Here is a 15,527-nt window from a genome sequence, read left to right as displayed (position 1 = left end):
TTAATAACCAAAACCCTCTACCAATAAAAACACCCCCGACACCCTAACCCTGCTTTAATCAATTGTTTACATAAAACCCGTCGTGCTTAAATGTTGGTCGGGCCCCTCCATTACCCTTCGTACGAACCCCCCACCTTTATCACCGTGCGATCGCTCCCCCTTTAATCCAATGGATGTTAAGCATATCGAGTGGTCTCCAACACTCGACCTTTACCCACCCAATATGGGTTGTTTTCTTTTGGGCTCCAATGCTACATGGCGCCCACTGAGAGGCATCGGGTGACCTCCCCCCGAAACCACTCCAGCCACAAAAGTGGTGCGATTATACCCGCTTACTACCTCCTTCTAGATGACAAAAAATCACATCTCCCGCTAAAATCCAAACATACCTTTTCCCCATGTGATCACTAATGGTTGACTTTGTGAATAAAACTAAAAAACTCATTATTTTTTGTTTTATCGTGAAAGAGCACTCCAGACCTCCATGCACGCAACAAAATATGTTCAACTGTCAACCAACGTCCAACTACCAACTTGCAAAATCCACTGAACTTCTAGTTGACCCTCTAGTTCAAATAGACCTCCTGCAACAATGCACAGTCGCCCGTCGACTCGTCAGAACCAAAAATTCTAGGTATTTATCCAAATACACCGAGAAACCCTGTCTCATTCCTAAACTTGTTACTCAATTGCTTGAAATTATTAAGTAATTAAGTAAAATAACTCCACAACAACCCCAAACTACTCTGTAATTGAACCAAATTGCCCCAATTTGACTGAAAACCATTTTCCCCATTCTTAAAACCACAAGAACTAAGAATGGCCACTCTAGTTGCAATGGATGTCTGACCAATTACCACTCCCCATCTGGATTTATACCATCTCCCTTTGGCGGACAAAGACTTCCAAATCAAGGACACCTATGTCCATGAATCCCCACTGAAATTATGTTGCCGATACAGAGACCAATACCTAAACCATACAGACAAAATAGGTCTTTGGGAGTCTAATTTACCCAAGTACCAATTCCCTCCAGTACATATCCTTCCCGAAATTGTCCATTATTTCCATACAAACTACAGTCCCAGCCAAAGAGCAGTGATGTCCCCTAACCATACTGTACTTTTTACCATCACTGTTGAATCCATCAATGAAATGCTACAGTTGCAACCAAGACAAATTCTAACCCCCATTTCCCTTAGAGACCTGCTAGAAAAATTCCCCAAGATTACCCCTGCCAAACTTGCTAAAATACTTTAGACCTTCATCAGGGAGGGAAAGCGTGTCCCAACAGAACCCCCTCCATATGTGGCTACCATGTTTTCCCAACTTGGCTAGGACATTATGTCAATGATATCTAGTGTCTTGGGCTATACTAGAAGTGAATATGTTGATGAAATCATTCTAGCCTTCATGTACATTTTTACCATAGGATAGCCCCCTGCCATCATATATGATTATGCCAAATTCATAGCAGATAAAATGCATGATCAATTCTTAAGAATGAACAATGAAAGAGTATTCAAGTATTCCTCAGTTCTGTCATCTAATCCACAAATTTGAATCACCATATCCATACACAGACTTCATAGATCTTTTTGTACATCCTGCAGTGATTATGTTGTTAGGAAGTCCTCCTCCAAGGATCAGTTTAGATATCAGGAGGATCCTACAACTTTCAAAACAACACAAAGTGGGAGATTGGTACTTGTACCAAAATCACACTGAAATTAGGATCTATGGCTGTGAGTTAGCACCATACAAGTTACCCAGATACCTCCCAATGAGGTTATTTTCTCTGGAGTACTACAAACAGATAATAAACTCAGATGAGGTACATTTTGTGAAAGCCAAAAGGAAGGCTCAACTCAGAATAAAAAATCAACTAAACCCCTTTGTGTGCAATAGTCGAGAAGCTGGAAGAGAAGCAAAAGAAATCCTTCAAAGGCTCAAACTGAAACAAAGCTTCATATGGAGATATGACCCCTTTGATTTCATCTGCAATAGAAGACAAAAAAAAAAGAAGTTGTCTCCCTATATCCACCACAGAATCCTTGAGATAGAAAAATATGCAAATCAATTGGAATGGGTGGAAAATACTCTAGTGGATAGAGATAACACTAAAGTTGTTGTTGAAAATGCATTAATTGATCTAGAGAGGAGGCTTGATGAAGGTTCTTTCATACAGGTACCAGGAGAATCCCAAGCACAAATGGAATCATAGGCACACAATGAACAACAAGCAGAAGAAAGACCCCAGGTGCAAGAAGAGTCAGAACAAACAGACTTATCAGAAGAATTGACTCGAAAAAGACTACCAGAGCCCATCATGAGTACTCCCCCTATCGTGCAGACTCCTCTCAATGAGGAGAGAAACCTCAAAAGAGACAGGGAGGAGGCCACTCCTTTAGGCAGAGCCATTTCACAAACATATGTCAAAAGGCAAAGGTTAAATCCTTTCTCTGAGCAAGAATTCACAGAAGAAACAGTTGGAGCCACAAGCAAAAAATGAGAAGGGAGTAGGCATGCTACTCCCTCTAAGGAATGCAAGAACCTTCCACATCACATTCTTAGATGTTGGAAAAGCAACAAAGTGTGGAAGTTTCATCATTAAGGATTCCAGCTGACTAAGACCAGGATATCAGAGAAAATTGCAAGGAATTAAAGGCTAGGAATGACAGGTTAAAAGCCCAAAGCTATGCATTGTACCTCAAAATGGCTCCCACCAACCAAACAAGGCTTATGTCAGCCTTTGATGTGAAAGAAGGAAAAATGCAGATGACTTTCCTAAAGCCCACCACTTAGCAGCCCAAATCAGCAGCTGACTACCAAAAGACAGATTTTGAAGTGCTGGCAAAGGACATACATCCTATTGACTAGATTGAATTGCATAAATAGACAGGAGAGATGGTATATTCCACGTTGACAAGAAAAGCCATTGCAGCCCACTAGTTACAGAATTCGCTGAATAATATATCAACACAATTTCAACTAGAAAAGGCCTCCTCACAGGCCAAGGATACCAAAATCAAGTCCTTGGAGGAATTAATCATAGAGTTGGGGCATGATCCCAAATATGTTAAGGTTGTAGATAGGTTAATTGAAAAGAAGAATGATGACATAGCTGCTTTGAAAAAGCAGCTCAAAATTCCACATCTTCATCATCCATGAACAGCAGAAGTATTAAAAACTCAGAAGGAACAAGAAGAGCTTATGGACTTGGTCCTTAAGCTAAATGATCAGCTGAAAGAAACTGAGAAAGAGTTGGACACATTGATTCAGTCTAAACAGAGTGAGTTGGCCACCACTCCACAAACTGTTATTCCCATAGTCTCTACTGCAGTTCCCTCAACATTGGCAACCTCTTTAGCACCAACAACTCCACCTACTACATCACTACCAATCACAACCGAGTCTACAACTACAGGTACATCAACAGAAAAGACAACAGAGTTAGTGAAAGCCATGGAGGAAATGTCCATCCAGGCTACAAAGCTAAAACAACTTAAGGAGAAAATAGAAAGCCTAGAAACTGACTGTAAACTTGCCCAAATACAACAGAAAGAAGAAGCACAGAAAGCCCTAAGGATGGGTGAGAAGGTTAAGATCCTAGAGAAGGATCTAACATTGCAAAAGCCACTAGGACAAACTAAGGAAATGCTCTGGGCCAATATCATTGACTTAGTCAATGATGTTTGGCCATCAATTCAAGTAATATTCGAGCAAACAGAACTGGTGAAAGTGGCCACCGAAGCAATACAAAAGATCAAGGAAGACCTGGGAGACCAACCTGAAGAGGCTAATCAACTCATCAAATTCTTGAACAGCAAGAACAGGGAGGAACTAAGTGAGCTTGGTGTGGAGGACAGAACTGAAACCATCATCCAAGTCAGAAAGGTTATGCCTAAAAGAAACCTTATTCTCAATCAAAAAAAAAATGCCATAACATGCAGGTTGGTATTGATAGATTCATGGCAAAGCTTCAAATTTTGAGGGATAAAGGCCTTCCCAATCCCATGGTAACCGATGATGAAATATGATCCAATTGGACTATGTTGACAGATTAAAGAAATTGTCCAAGGAACAGGCAAGCATTTTAGGAGCTAAAGCATTGCCAACAGGGAAAGTATTATATGATACTCTAGAAAATCTATTCTTCCTAGAGCATGAGGTGAAACATCTATTTATCACCAAAGCAAAATTTTCCCAATACACTGAGGCAGACGAGATATATAGAAGGATGATCAAGACAAAATTTCCCGAAGATGAATGGTGGAAAAAAATGACAGGTTTACTATAAGTTACCACAGTAAATATAAATGGCAGCTAGAGTAACAGGTAAAGTGTATTAGTCAAAGGTTTAATACAAAGATGATTCCAGCGTACACATATAAACCAGTTTAAAAGGGCTCAAATTCAACTGCAACAACCAACACAACCACAATAAGAGGGATAGCATGATGCAGTTTTCCATCTGTCTCTATCTTCATGCTTGAAGATATTTTGATTTCCTAGATTAATTCTCATATTGTTTTAAGATATTTTGTAAATACTTTTTGTATAAATACTTCACCTTTCAAAGTATTGAGGGTGGATTCAAAGACATTTCTATAGACATTTTCTTCTCAAGTTAAGGAGCTATTGTAATCAAGACTAGATTGGCTTGCTGGATCAAGGAATAAAGTAAAGACATTTCACAGGATTCTTGTGTAAAGCGGAAATCAAATAAGTATTCTCTATCTCATGTGTATTATTGTTTCTCTTCATGTTTATAAATAATCATATGTGTCTCTATGAAATCTGAATGTTAAATTAGGAATGATATTTTAGAACTGGCTTAAATTCTCTCTGTATTGACCTTTTACATTCTTAATGATTTCTGCTAAACTATCTTAGTCCAGGAATTCTTAATTTCTCCCTTACTTCTGTAGTTTCCTCCGTAGGTCTATAGTAAAGGATTCTTAGTTTCTCTTTGCCCATGATCACCTCCTGCTCTTCATCTTGATCCCGGTCTAAGGATTCTTCGTTGCCCTTTCACCCTGGTTAGGACTACCTCATCCATTGGAACCTGAAGGTTTGCCTTTTGCTTTGCTAGCCTGCCCTGTGAACTCTTCCTTTAGTGATTGATCTGATCTAGTTAAGCCATCCTTTGATTAACTCCACAACCCAATGGCTTGAAGCCTTGCTTTTTCCATATGTTTCTAGAATTCCACCACCCAACCAAAATCAAAACCTTATGAGCACTTAGAACTAGCCTAAAATTCCACCAAAACAAAGTTAAATTATAAAGAAAGAGCCCTCTCTGGACTTAGGTTGGCTAGAACCTGAGTCTAAAAGATTAGGTTTGTGGTTACCTCAGATTATTCCTTCTTTTTATAACTTCTAGGGAAGACTTCTGAGTGATAACACCTGGCAAGAAAAGTTATGTGAAAGTGTTGCACAGATGAGGTACCTGCACCAGTGATCGCACTAGCCGAGCAGTGCGCGGAGGGGGTCCAGTTTAACTGGGCTGAATTCCTCTACATGGAATTCTTGAAGAATTGTCGCGAAGCCTAGGAGCAGGGTAAAACCTTCCACTATGCGTGGTTGTTGCTATCCATAGTGATTGTAGTGGGGGAACTGCGGGAGGACAGTAAATTCCCCCTAATTGACAAAGATTTACCAGAGGCAAAGAAGTACGCTTCGCTCTGGGCCACGAATGATGCGAAAAGGATATGTGATAGAAAGATCTTCTAAGTGCTCATGGAGATGAACATCTGAGTGTGGTTCAACCGAAAGCCACGCTTGCCGCCCACGGTGTACAACAGTCTGCAGAGTTTTACAGAATTTAAGTTAGACATGCACAACATCTTTATTAGGGCATGAAAGGACCCAATGAAGCAGTGGACAAAGCTACATTTTGTAGCCACTGATGATGCCATTTTCACTGTCTTGGAGGCATGGCCTCCGGAATGGCGCGCCCTAGATCTTGCAGAATTCAAGAGGGCGACAACATAGAAGAAGAAGGACAATGCCAAGCTGTGCATCACACAATTGTCCAAGAAAAGGCGAAAGGAAATAGTAGCAGTTGAGGTATGAGCAGTGTAGGAAGCGACACAGAAAGCCGTTGAGCAACAAAATACCATATAAGCAGTCGTAGCAGCACAAGAAGCAACCGTGAAGGTGGGTGAGGGCCAAGAAACCCCCTCACTGGGGTAGGAGGTAGAGGAAGCAAAAACAACAGAAGGGAGCATGAACCCAGGGATCGCGTCCACACAGTTGAAGCACCCACACATGACAGAGCGAGAAGGACCGAGGAAGAAGGTCAAGGCCTTGAAATTGGCCATTGACCCGATCACCCTAACCGAGGGTGATCTTCATGACATCATCGAGACGGTGCGCGATGTCACAAATGAGGCTCTTCAGGATTTTATGCAGGAGCACCAGACTATGTTGGGGGCCCTCAGAGCATAGTTGCAAGAGTTACAGGTGTGTCCCCCTCAGGTGGGTACCCTTTCAACCCACCTTACAGCAGGATCCTCGATAGCATAGAGGATATTGCGCGCATGGATGGAAAACATAATAGTTTTTCTGGAAGGGACCCTAGTGACATTGAATGAGGCTGATAGATTTTCGGTTAGCATGATGAAAGGCCTTGGCCTTAATTTGGCTGCCCTTCTGCGTGAGACATTATATCTATTATAGGATGGGATAATGGCAGAGCTGCATGCTAAGGAGAGCCGCATGATCCAAGTCCTCAGTGAGCAAAATATAAACATGGAACAACTCAGCTTACAGAGCAATGAATTGGTGTCGCAAAATCAGTAGTTGGTGTAGGTGGTAGGCGACGCTTGCCATAGTGTACTAGAACTGGCCATCCCAACAGATCTACCAACGGAGGTGCTGATCCACAGGCTAGCAGCAAGAGTCCGTGAGGCCAAGGAAGAAACAACAAAGGTTCAGCTAGAGCTGAATCTTCAGATCGCCAAGCTGCGGTTAAAGGCGCGACCATCCACTCCCTCGGAAGTCAGAGAACAACACGCTAGTGCTATCACAACGGGACTGGAGGAAATCGGAGGTGCAGTACGAGACTGTACCGACATGTTGGAATGATCACTTGAGGTCCTCACAACTCTGCAGGAGGACCCCAACATCCAATTCTTGGAGATAGAAGCACGCGAACTCCAACAGCAATATGACAGTGTCTGAGGAACTGTGCAGATAATAGTCCTCACCCAGAGGTTTGCGAGGATGCAGCAAGCCAAAGAATTGAAGGAGCAGGTGGACACGGCGCAACACAAGGAGGCAGTTCTCAAAGCACGTGTTCAGCCTTGGATCGATGAGGCCTTCACTATCATGGAAAACATCAGAGGAAAGATCATGCACATACAGGGGATGCACACATTAATGCAGAGAAGCACCCTAGACATAGTGGTCTCAAAACAACGGATGCAATAGATCCAACAAGCAGTAGCTTAGTGTGCTGCGGACCTCACCACAGTTCGAGAACAGTTGGAGGGACTCCGCACCAACCGAGTGACTCAAGGACGAGTCATGATGTTTGTGTTGGGGGCTTGTTGGGCATGCAATCCCCCCAAGACATGTTTGGGGCTCAAAGCCCAAGTTTTAACCCAATATTGTTGTAAAGACTTTGCGAATTGCAGGTGCGGAGCGCGAAATGTATGATAAAGTCACAGGGTTGTCCACCCTAGTCTTGTAATGTAATGTTGGCCTACCCATGGTCTGTGGACCATGGGATTGTATAAATAGAGTGAGACTCTAAGTGTAAAAGAGTGCATAGTGAAGAAGGAGAGAGAATAAAGAGTCTAAGTATCTAAGTGTGTCTTTGGGTCATAGGGTAGGAGAAGGCTCTACAACGGAGTGCACAAAGGCTTAGTAGTCCACAGCTAAGTGCACGGACCCCTACAGTTGAGTGCGTAGGGTGAAGTCGAGTCTGTAAACGAAGAAGAAATTAATAAAGAGAAGTTTTTTTACCAAATTGTATATTTGTTCTTGGATTAATGCATGTTTGATATAAATTGCAAATATACTATTTATTTACTACGCACACTTGTATGAATGATTTATATTGTTAGTATAACTTAAAGCATGCAAGTAGGCTAAATTGATCAACTAACAATGTAATGCAAGTAAGGACTTGGGTAATGACATCGTTCGGCCCCTGAGTAGGGTTGCGTGAAGGAAGTATCTCAGGCTACATGGTACAGGAAAGTGCACGTAGCGATGTGTGCGCAGGGTCGAACCGCGAACCACTTGAATTTATCAGACATCTCTAGGGTACGGAAACCTAGTACTAGCACCGTCTCATACTACTTCGGGTTAGACCTCATTCCACGCTCCACGAACTATTGTCGAAAGGGCCAGTAGTACCGTGATTTGTTTACCTAAATCACCTCTGAACCTGGGTTAGGCCCCAATAAGCCAACAGATTTGGATGGTTTGGTTTCTCTGATAGGGGTAGGCTTCAACCTAGGTGACCTTGGTGCCGTAGACAGAGGAGCTGGGGCTTCCATACTTACAAATTATGGGGTAGCAGTCTCAGAAGCAACATCACCACTACTAACAGTTTCAACAGGACTTAGTGCAGACATTTTTTAAAGAAAAAACTTCTGGTTTATCGCAGGAAACTCAACAAATGTAGGGCTCACAATGAAATCCTCTCAAAATGCTCAGCTGATAGGCAATAGACAATGCTATTCACTAACAATTCTGAGAGCGCAAAGTGTTCTCTGTCGGTCCAGAACGCGTAATCTATAAGAATTTTTGAATTCAAATCTGACCATTCCCCCCAATTTCTAATAATAAATGTTGTTTTGGCAAAGATCTTCAAAGATTTTTGCCATAAATGTCGCCAGCCCGCTTCACTTAACTGTCTTCTGGTCGTCAATTCATGAATAATAACTTCAACGGTCACTTTCCTACTGTGTTGCGTGATACCTTCCCCCATGGTGCAACTTCCCGGATTGCATCTCCATCAGTCTTCGCACAGTATTCTCGCTGCATTGTCCTCCAATCTGGGCAGTGTAGTTTATAGTCCTGCGCACCCTTGCAACTGTCTGGAGCACTAAGACTATCCTACTACCATATAGTCATTGTGCAAGATCCCTTGTATACAATTTCAACTTGCTCCCATCCAATCTTCTCGGGAAGGGTTCCCCATTCAACTTTGCGAGCCGTACCTCCAAGGACTTGGGATCCACCATATCCATTAGGACCGCTATGTGCAAACCTGGCATAATATAATCCATCAGTATTACAAATTCGACACCATATACCAATCTGAACGACATTTGCCGTGTCAGTTTCTTACAAGTAGTCCTATAATCCCGTAGTACTATGGGTACATGAACATCCCAGTCATTTCGCTGCACGTTGCAAATCTTCATCAGTGTGTTCTCCAAAATATTATTGAAGACTTCAACATTTCCATTGGCCTGTGGGTGATACAGTGTACTCTTCTGATGGTAGACCTGGAATTTTTCAGCCAACGCACTAATCATTTTGTTCAGAAAGTGCGTACCTCTGTCACTCATCAACACTTTTGGGTAGCCAAATCTGGTTAAGACATACTCAAACAAAAAATTTGCCGTTGTAGCCCTTGTACAATCCTTAACCGGCTGTGCTTCCACCCATCTGGTTAGATATTCCGTCACAGTGATGATATAGCGCGCACCTGTTTTCTTTCTTGGGGGCTGAATTGGCCCAACGAAATCAATCGCCCATTTCTCAAATGGATGCAAAGATACTTGAGGATGTAATGGAAATTCATCCCTTCGTGATGGTTTACCAGTTCTTTGACATGCATCGCATGCCTTACAATACACCTTGGAATCCTTATGCAAGGTATGCCACCATAGACCTGTGCACAAAATCATATGTGCAGTTTCCTTGCCTGTGTAATGACCTCCCGTAGCTCCCCCATGAGATTCAGCGAGAATGCTATCCTGCTCAAAATCCGACAAATATCTTCACAATATTTCATCTATACCCATCTTATATAAATGTCCCACAATAACTGAAAAATCTATCATGCACACTACTAATTCCTTCTTTTGCTGACTTATATATCCTTTTGGTGTCGTCCCCGTAGTCAAGAAGTGAATAATATCAGCAAAATGATCGTCCGCTACTCGTACCGCAAAGGGTTTCACATTTGGCAACCCTTCCTCCTGATTATTGGGCTCCTCTCCTGTTTAGATTCTTGACAGGTGGTCAGGTACTGCATTTAACCTCAATGGCTTCACAATGACTTCAAAGTCATACTCCTGAAATAATAGCAACCATCTGCATATCTTCCCCCCCCCAACACAAGCTTATTGACCAAGTATTTCAAGGTAGAATGATATGTGTACATTTTGAAATTCCCTCCTAATAGATAATGCATGAATTTTTGTAGCGTGTACACCATGGCCAATCCTTCGCGTTCACTCTTTGAATAATTTTTCCTGGACTTTGATAATTTCCTACTGGCGAAGGCTATAGGATGGTCCATTTCTCCTTCACTGGACTGTGTTAACACTACACCCAATGCAATGCAAGAGGCAGCCACATGTACATGAAAATCCTTTTTCCAATCAGGGAATACAAATATCGACACAGTGACCATCTTTTCTTTCAATACATCTAAGTTGTGCTGACATTATTCGTCCCAACAGAATGTTGCATCCTTCTTTAGTATTTTCTCCATGGGCACAGTAATTTGGGCATAAGATTTGTTAAAATTTCTATAATATCCCATATGTACCAACATTGCGCACAGCTTCTTAATGTTCCTCAAGGCCTCCAAATTCACAATTACTGCAATATTTGCAAGGTCCACCATCAATCCTTGCTTACACACCATGTGACACAACAAGATCCCAAAGGGAACACATAATATGCATTTCTTCAAGTTCAGCATGATCTGGTATTTGCGACATGTATCCAACATCAGGCGCAGAATTGCTACATGGTGCTTTACTAATCCAAACACCATCCAATCATCAAAGTATACTTCTAAGAACTTATGAATGAACTCCTTGAACGCTGCTATGACTACGCGGGAAAATATCGCAGGTGCATTCTTAAGCCCAAATGACATCACAGTGTATTGAAAACAACCCCACTCCATCGCGAAGGTCATTTTGCTCCTATCCTCAGGCGCGATCTTAATCTGATGATACCCAGAAAACCCATCAATAAAGGAATAGGCCTCCTGCCCTCCAACATTTTCTAACACTTCGTCTGTAAATGGCGTTGGGAATGGGTCATGGACACACGCATCATTAAGCTTCCGCAGATCTACGCAAATCCTTATCTCACCCTTTTTTTCTTCTCCTAAACCACCATCAGGCTCACCCAATTAGATTCTTCAACCAGTTTTATGATGCCTGCCTCCAGCATCTTATCCAGCTCTAGGTGAACCTTTTCCTTGTATTTAGGATTAAGGCGATACGACCTCTATTTAATAGGCTTCACATCCGGCTTCAGAGTGATCTTCATAACACCCAAATCACCAACTATGCCCTTCAAATCCAAAAACTTGGTAGAAAGAGATCCTCGTATTCACGGAGTAACTCAACAACTTTATCCATGGTAGCATCATCCCAATAATCTCCAATCTTTGCGAACTTCGTTTCTGGTTCAGTACCAATGTTTACTTGCTTTATTTTCAGAGGTGCGGTGATGTCCGGGTTGTCTATTTTTCAGCCTTTGACTTCGCGCTGCCCTTCTGCCTCTAGAATAATAATGAATCTTGGAACTTCATCTTCCTCTTCAGTGGTCACATTATACCATTCCAGCGCATAGCGCAGCTGGGTGCTCCAATCTAGTTGGGTCTATTCCATAGGTTCCATTGGCATTCTGAAGATGACTGCCTTAATCTCCTGTAGAGCTTCATCGATGCTTGTTAAACCATCTTCAAAGCTAAAGGTCAATAAGAATCCTTCCCTCAATATATCCCATTCAACAGTGCCATGGCAGAGCTCTATTTCTAGATACTAGTTCATAGGAATTTTATCCAAAGCATGGCAAAATATGTGTACCCACTCTGGCTGTGGTTCTTTCCCCATGCTTTAGTCCATTTCACTAGGTGATGATGTGGATCGTCCCTTCCATTATATTTCTCATTCATTCTGGTGTTAACAAGCCCAAAATGCAACCTCATCATTCTTCTGTAATCCCGCCATCCAACAAACTATCCTTATGCGTTCCCCACCATCATGCAGGCATAGCGCAGTGCCAATTATAATGCTTGCAAGCGGTGATCCTCAGGGACTTGGCACTCAAATTCATCCAAAAACAAATCTACATAAGTGAAACCATCATAATAGGGTAGTTTCCTTACCTCCAATGAAACATTGCGTAGCGACTTCGTCATCATATTGCATCGCAGTGGAGATACTTCATGCAAGCGATTCTGCTAATGCTCCAACTCTTCGACTGAATCAGAGGTGCATGAACTCTCTCATTCCCATGCAATCCATCCATTTACTGTCATATTGATCTAGTCCTAATCTCGCGCTATTATTTTCTATATTTGATCTAGTTCATTATCACTTTCTTCGTAATCACGGACTAGTTCATTATATCGCGCCCCTTCCACAGGGTCCAATGGTACTACAACCCATAGTGATTTTCTTTCGAATGACATTTCCCTCTTCTTCAAATTGATGACCCCATTCATATCAATGGTCCAGTTATTTCCCAGGAGCGTAGGGTATGGATTATTGTCATCGACGATCTCTATAACCTTAAAGTTGGCCATCACACTGGCACCTTCTATATCAATAGTTACTCCATATAATTGTCCCATGGGGATGATTTTCTACTGGTTTACCATCTTGAGTTGAATAGGAGACCACTGCAGTGTAGGTATCCCCATTCTTTCACATGTTTTTTTTGGTAATATGTTCGCATTAGACCTAGATCCAAGATGACCTAGTCCATCTCATAATCACCTATCTATGCGGTGAGCCTCATCTTGTGCCTCATTATTTCCTTATGTTTTCCAATCTTTTTGACCACCCGGTGTCCATGAGGGACCTTCTCTCTGCTGGTGCATTTGTTTATTAATTCTTGTAGGCCTTCCACAACTTTGCTATCGTGCAGTAATTTTATGCAGGTCTCTAGAACCGTAGTGAGTACAGAGGGATCAACCTCTATAGGTGTGCTGGTTTCTTTCACCTTGTCCTGGCTTCCTGAGGTGGAGGCCTCAACAAAGCTCTTCTTCGATTCCATAAATGTTTACTTAGTGCACTCTAGATCAAATCCAACTTCCTTCTCTGGCTTTTTGTAGACCCATCCATCCTCTTCAGGTTGTTTACCTTTATCAACGCCAGTTTTTATTCCACTCCTCAGCACTATATTCACGCTTTGATCCTCCTCGTGGGGCTCAGCTTTGTTGTGGCCAGCAACACCCCCCCTTGTTCATTTAAGTGTTGTCCAAAATACTAAATGAATGGGGACCCTTAGTTAAAATTTAGGAAACAAGTAAGAGTTTCCTTTCTTCAAAATAAGGTTACCATCGTAAGCTTAGAAAGGTCCTTTGAATATTTTTCACCTAAGTCTATGATAAGGGAAATATCTTTAAAGCCGCGCTGCAAAATAGATAGGAAATGCCTCCATTTCTCTATAATATCGGTATGCGCAAGACTCTCGTGTTAAGCATAATATCGCATCGCAATATAAGTAATTATCATAAAGAAAAATTTCAAGATTTACCAATCTGTGATAACGCCAATCGCAAGATCGCATATCGCAGAAATGAGCTGACAAGATTCAACCATCATTAAACTTCTGCGACCTGCGATGTTGCGATCACTGCGATATTATATTCGCGCGATCTGCGATGGTGCGATGGCATGATCCACGATGTTACGTAAGCAAATCATAAATCACTTCATCATGAATCCTTCGGGCACGCCTTTCAAAGAAAAGCCACTTACCATAATCTGACTCGAGATCATGCGTTTTTAATGATAGTAAATTAATTAGTTTTTAGCTATTAATTGAAATGAGGACGCGTGCTTTTGTAAAGGATTACTTCACGTACGGTGGCATATTTGATATATCTGTTGCATTTAAAACTCTCCCATCACCTTTCTTGATCAGTCATTTCCATTTCACTCGTAATCTGCAGGAACGAAGAGCTAAGACGATTCAAAGCCAAACGCAGGAAGAGATGGGAAAGAAAAATAAAGCTCAAGGCTCTGAGGCGAAGGAAAAGACAAAGGAGATGGCGCCTTTGTATACAGACACAACCTGTAACAGAGACGCAGGGATATCGACATGGGAAAGCATGTACAGGCTGCTTGAAGAAGAAAATCCTAGAATAATGAAGGTTGATGCTGTCGCGAGCTCACAACGCTCTTCCGAGGCGTCCTTAGAGGAGCTAGCATGTTTATTCCTTCACCGGATAGCAGCAAGGCCCAAAATTCTACCATATACGGATATGATCAAGTGGATACTTGACAATGCAGAGATGAACAATAGACAATTCAAAGTTCAAGGACATGGGCTCATCGGATCATTCGCGGCGCAAGATTTAAAGCTTATGTATCATCTTCCTGAACTGCAGGCGACTTACAATGCACAATTCGTTAAGAAATTTGCGGCAAAAAACCCAAGCCTAATAGAGACCACCAAAGATTGGTCCAGAAAAGAGGAGCCGCTCAAAAAAGATAAAAACGGTATGTACAGCACTAGTTCCCTCACCTCTCCGTATTGTTTTGCTGCGGCCATGCTTTGTAGATTGTTTGGGATGCCGGATATCAATAAGTTTTCGTCTGAATGGCTACCACTGATAGATGCTGCCACAAATGCCGATATTATGGATTGGGTTAAGATCTTTTCTGATAATCTATACATGGCTATTATCAATTACCGGTCTAAAAGATCCTTGTCTCAAAGGATCTATCCTCCTTTTTATCTCTCTGCTTATGTTATGGATTCTATTTGTTATGTGTCTAAATTTCCCACTATGGGGTGGAAATGGACTACCCAGGACCCATTACCTATCCATGTTTATCATAAGGTGTTATGTGATTCTCAGTTCGTCCCACACTTCTACTAGATTTGTCACGGCCTTATCTTACCCTTGTATAGAATGATGTATGATGAAGACCCCCCGAGGTGCTCACCCGAGGCACAGATAGACATCATCCCCATCGCAAGATGGTTCAGGGAAGAATGGTTCACCTATATTAGAGTGTTTGGAAGCACTGTACCTCCTCATGTCTTGCCTCTGTATATCCCCGATAAACTTTTGGCTCGGGAAATTGCTTATCAAACCTGTTCAAAGGGCGGTATGACCAAAGACCTAAAAGACAAAAAGAAGGCCATATGGCCTCAATTTCCTGTAGCTTGTGGGGCCTTTTCATTGTTCGATGTAGGACACGCTTTCACCGAAGTGGAGAATGTGACGTGTCTACAATTATTTAAATTCCCAGCAAGGCCATTTGACCCAAATGATGTTGCCCAAGATTTCACTACAAACGTCAAAATAAAAGTATTCGTTGGAAAGAAAGATTTGTTTGATGATTTGTTTC

This window comes from Pinus tabuliformis, chromosome Q, assembly GCF_031772625.1.
Source record: "Pinus tabuliformis cultivar Carrire ecotype Pingquan chromosome Q, CPIR1, whole genome shotgun sequence".
NCBI classification, from domain to species: domain Eukaryota; kingdom Viridiplantae; phylum Streptophyta; class Pinopsida; order Pinales; family Pinaceae; genus Pinus; species Pinus tabuliformis.
The sequence above is the reverse complement of the archived record's forward strand: the minus strand, read 5'-3'. Positions refer to the sequence as shown.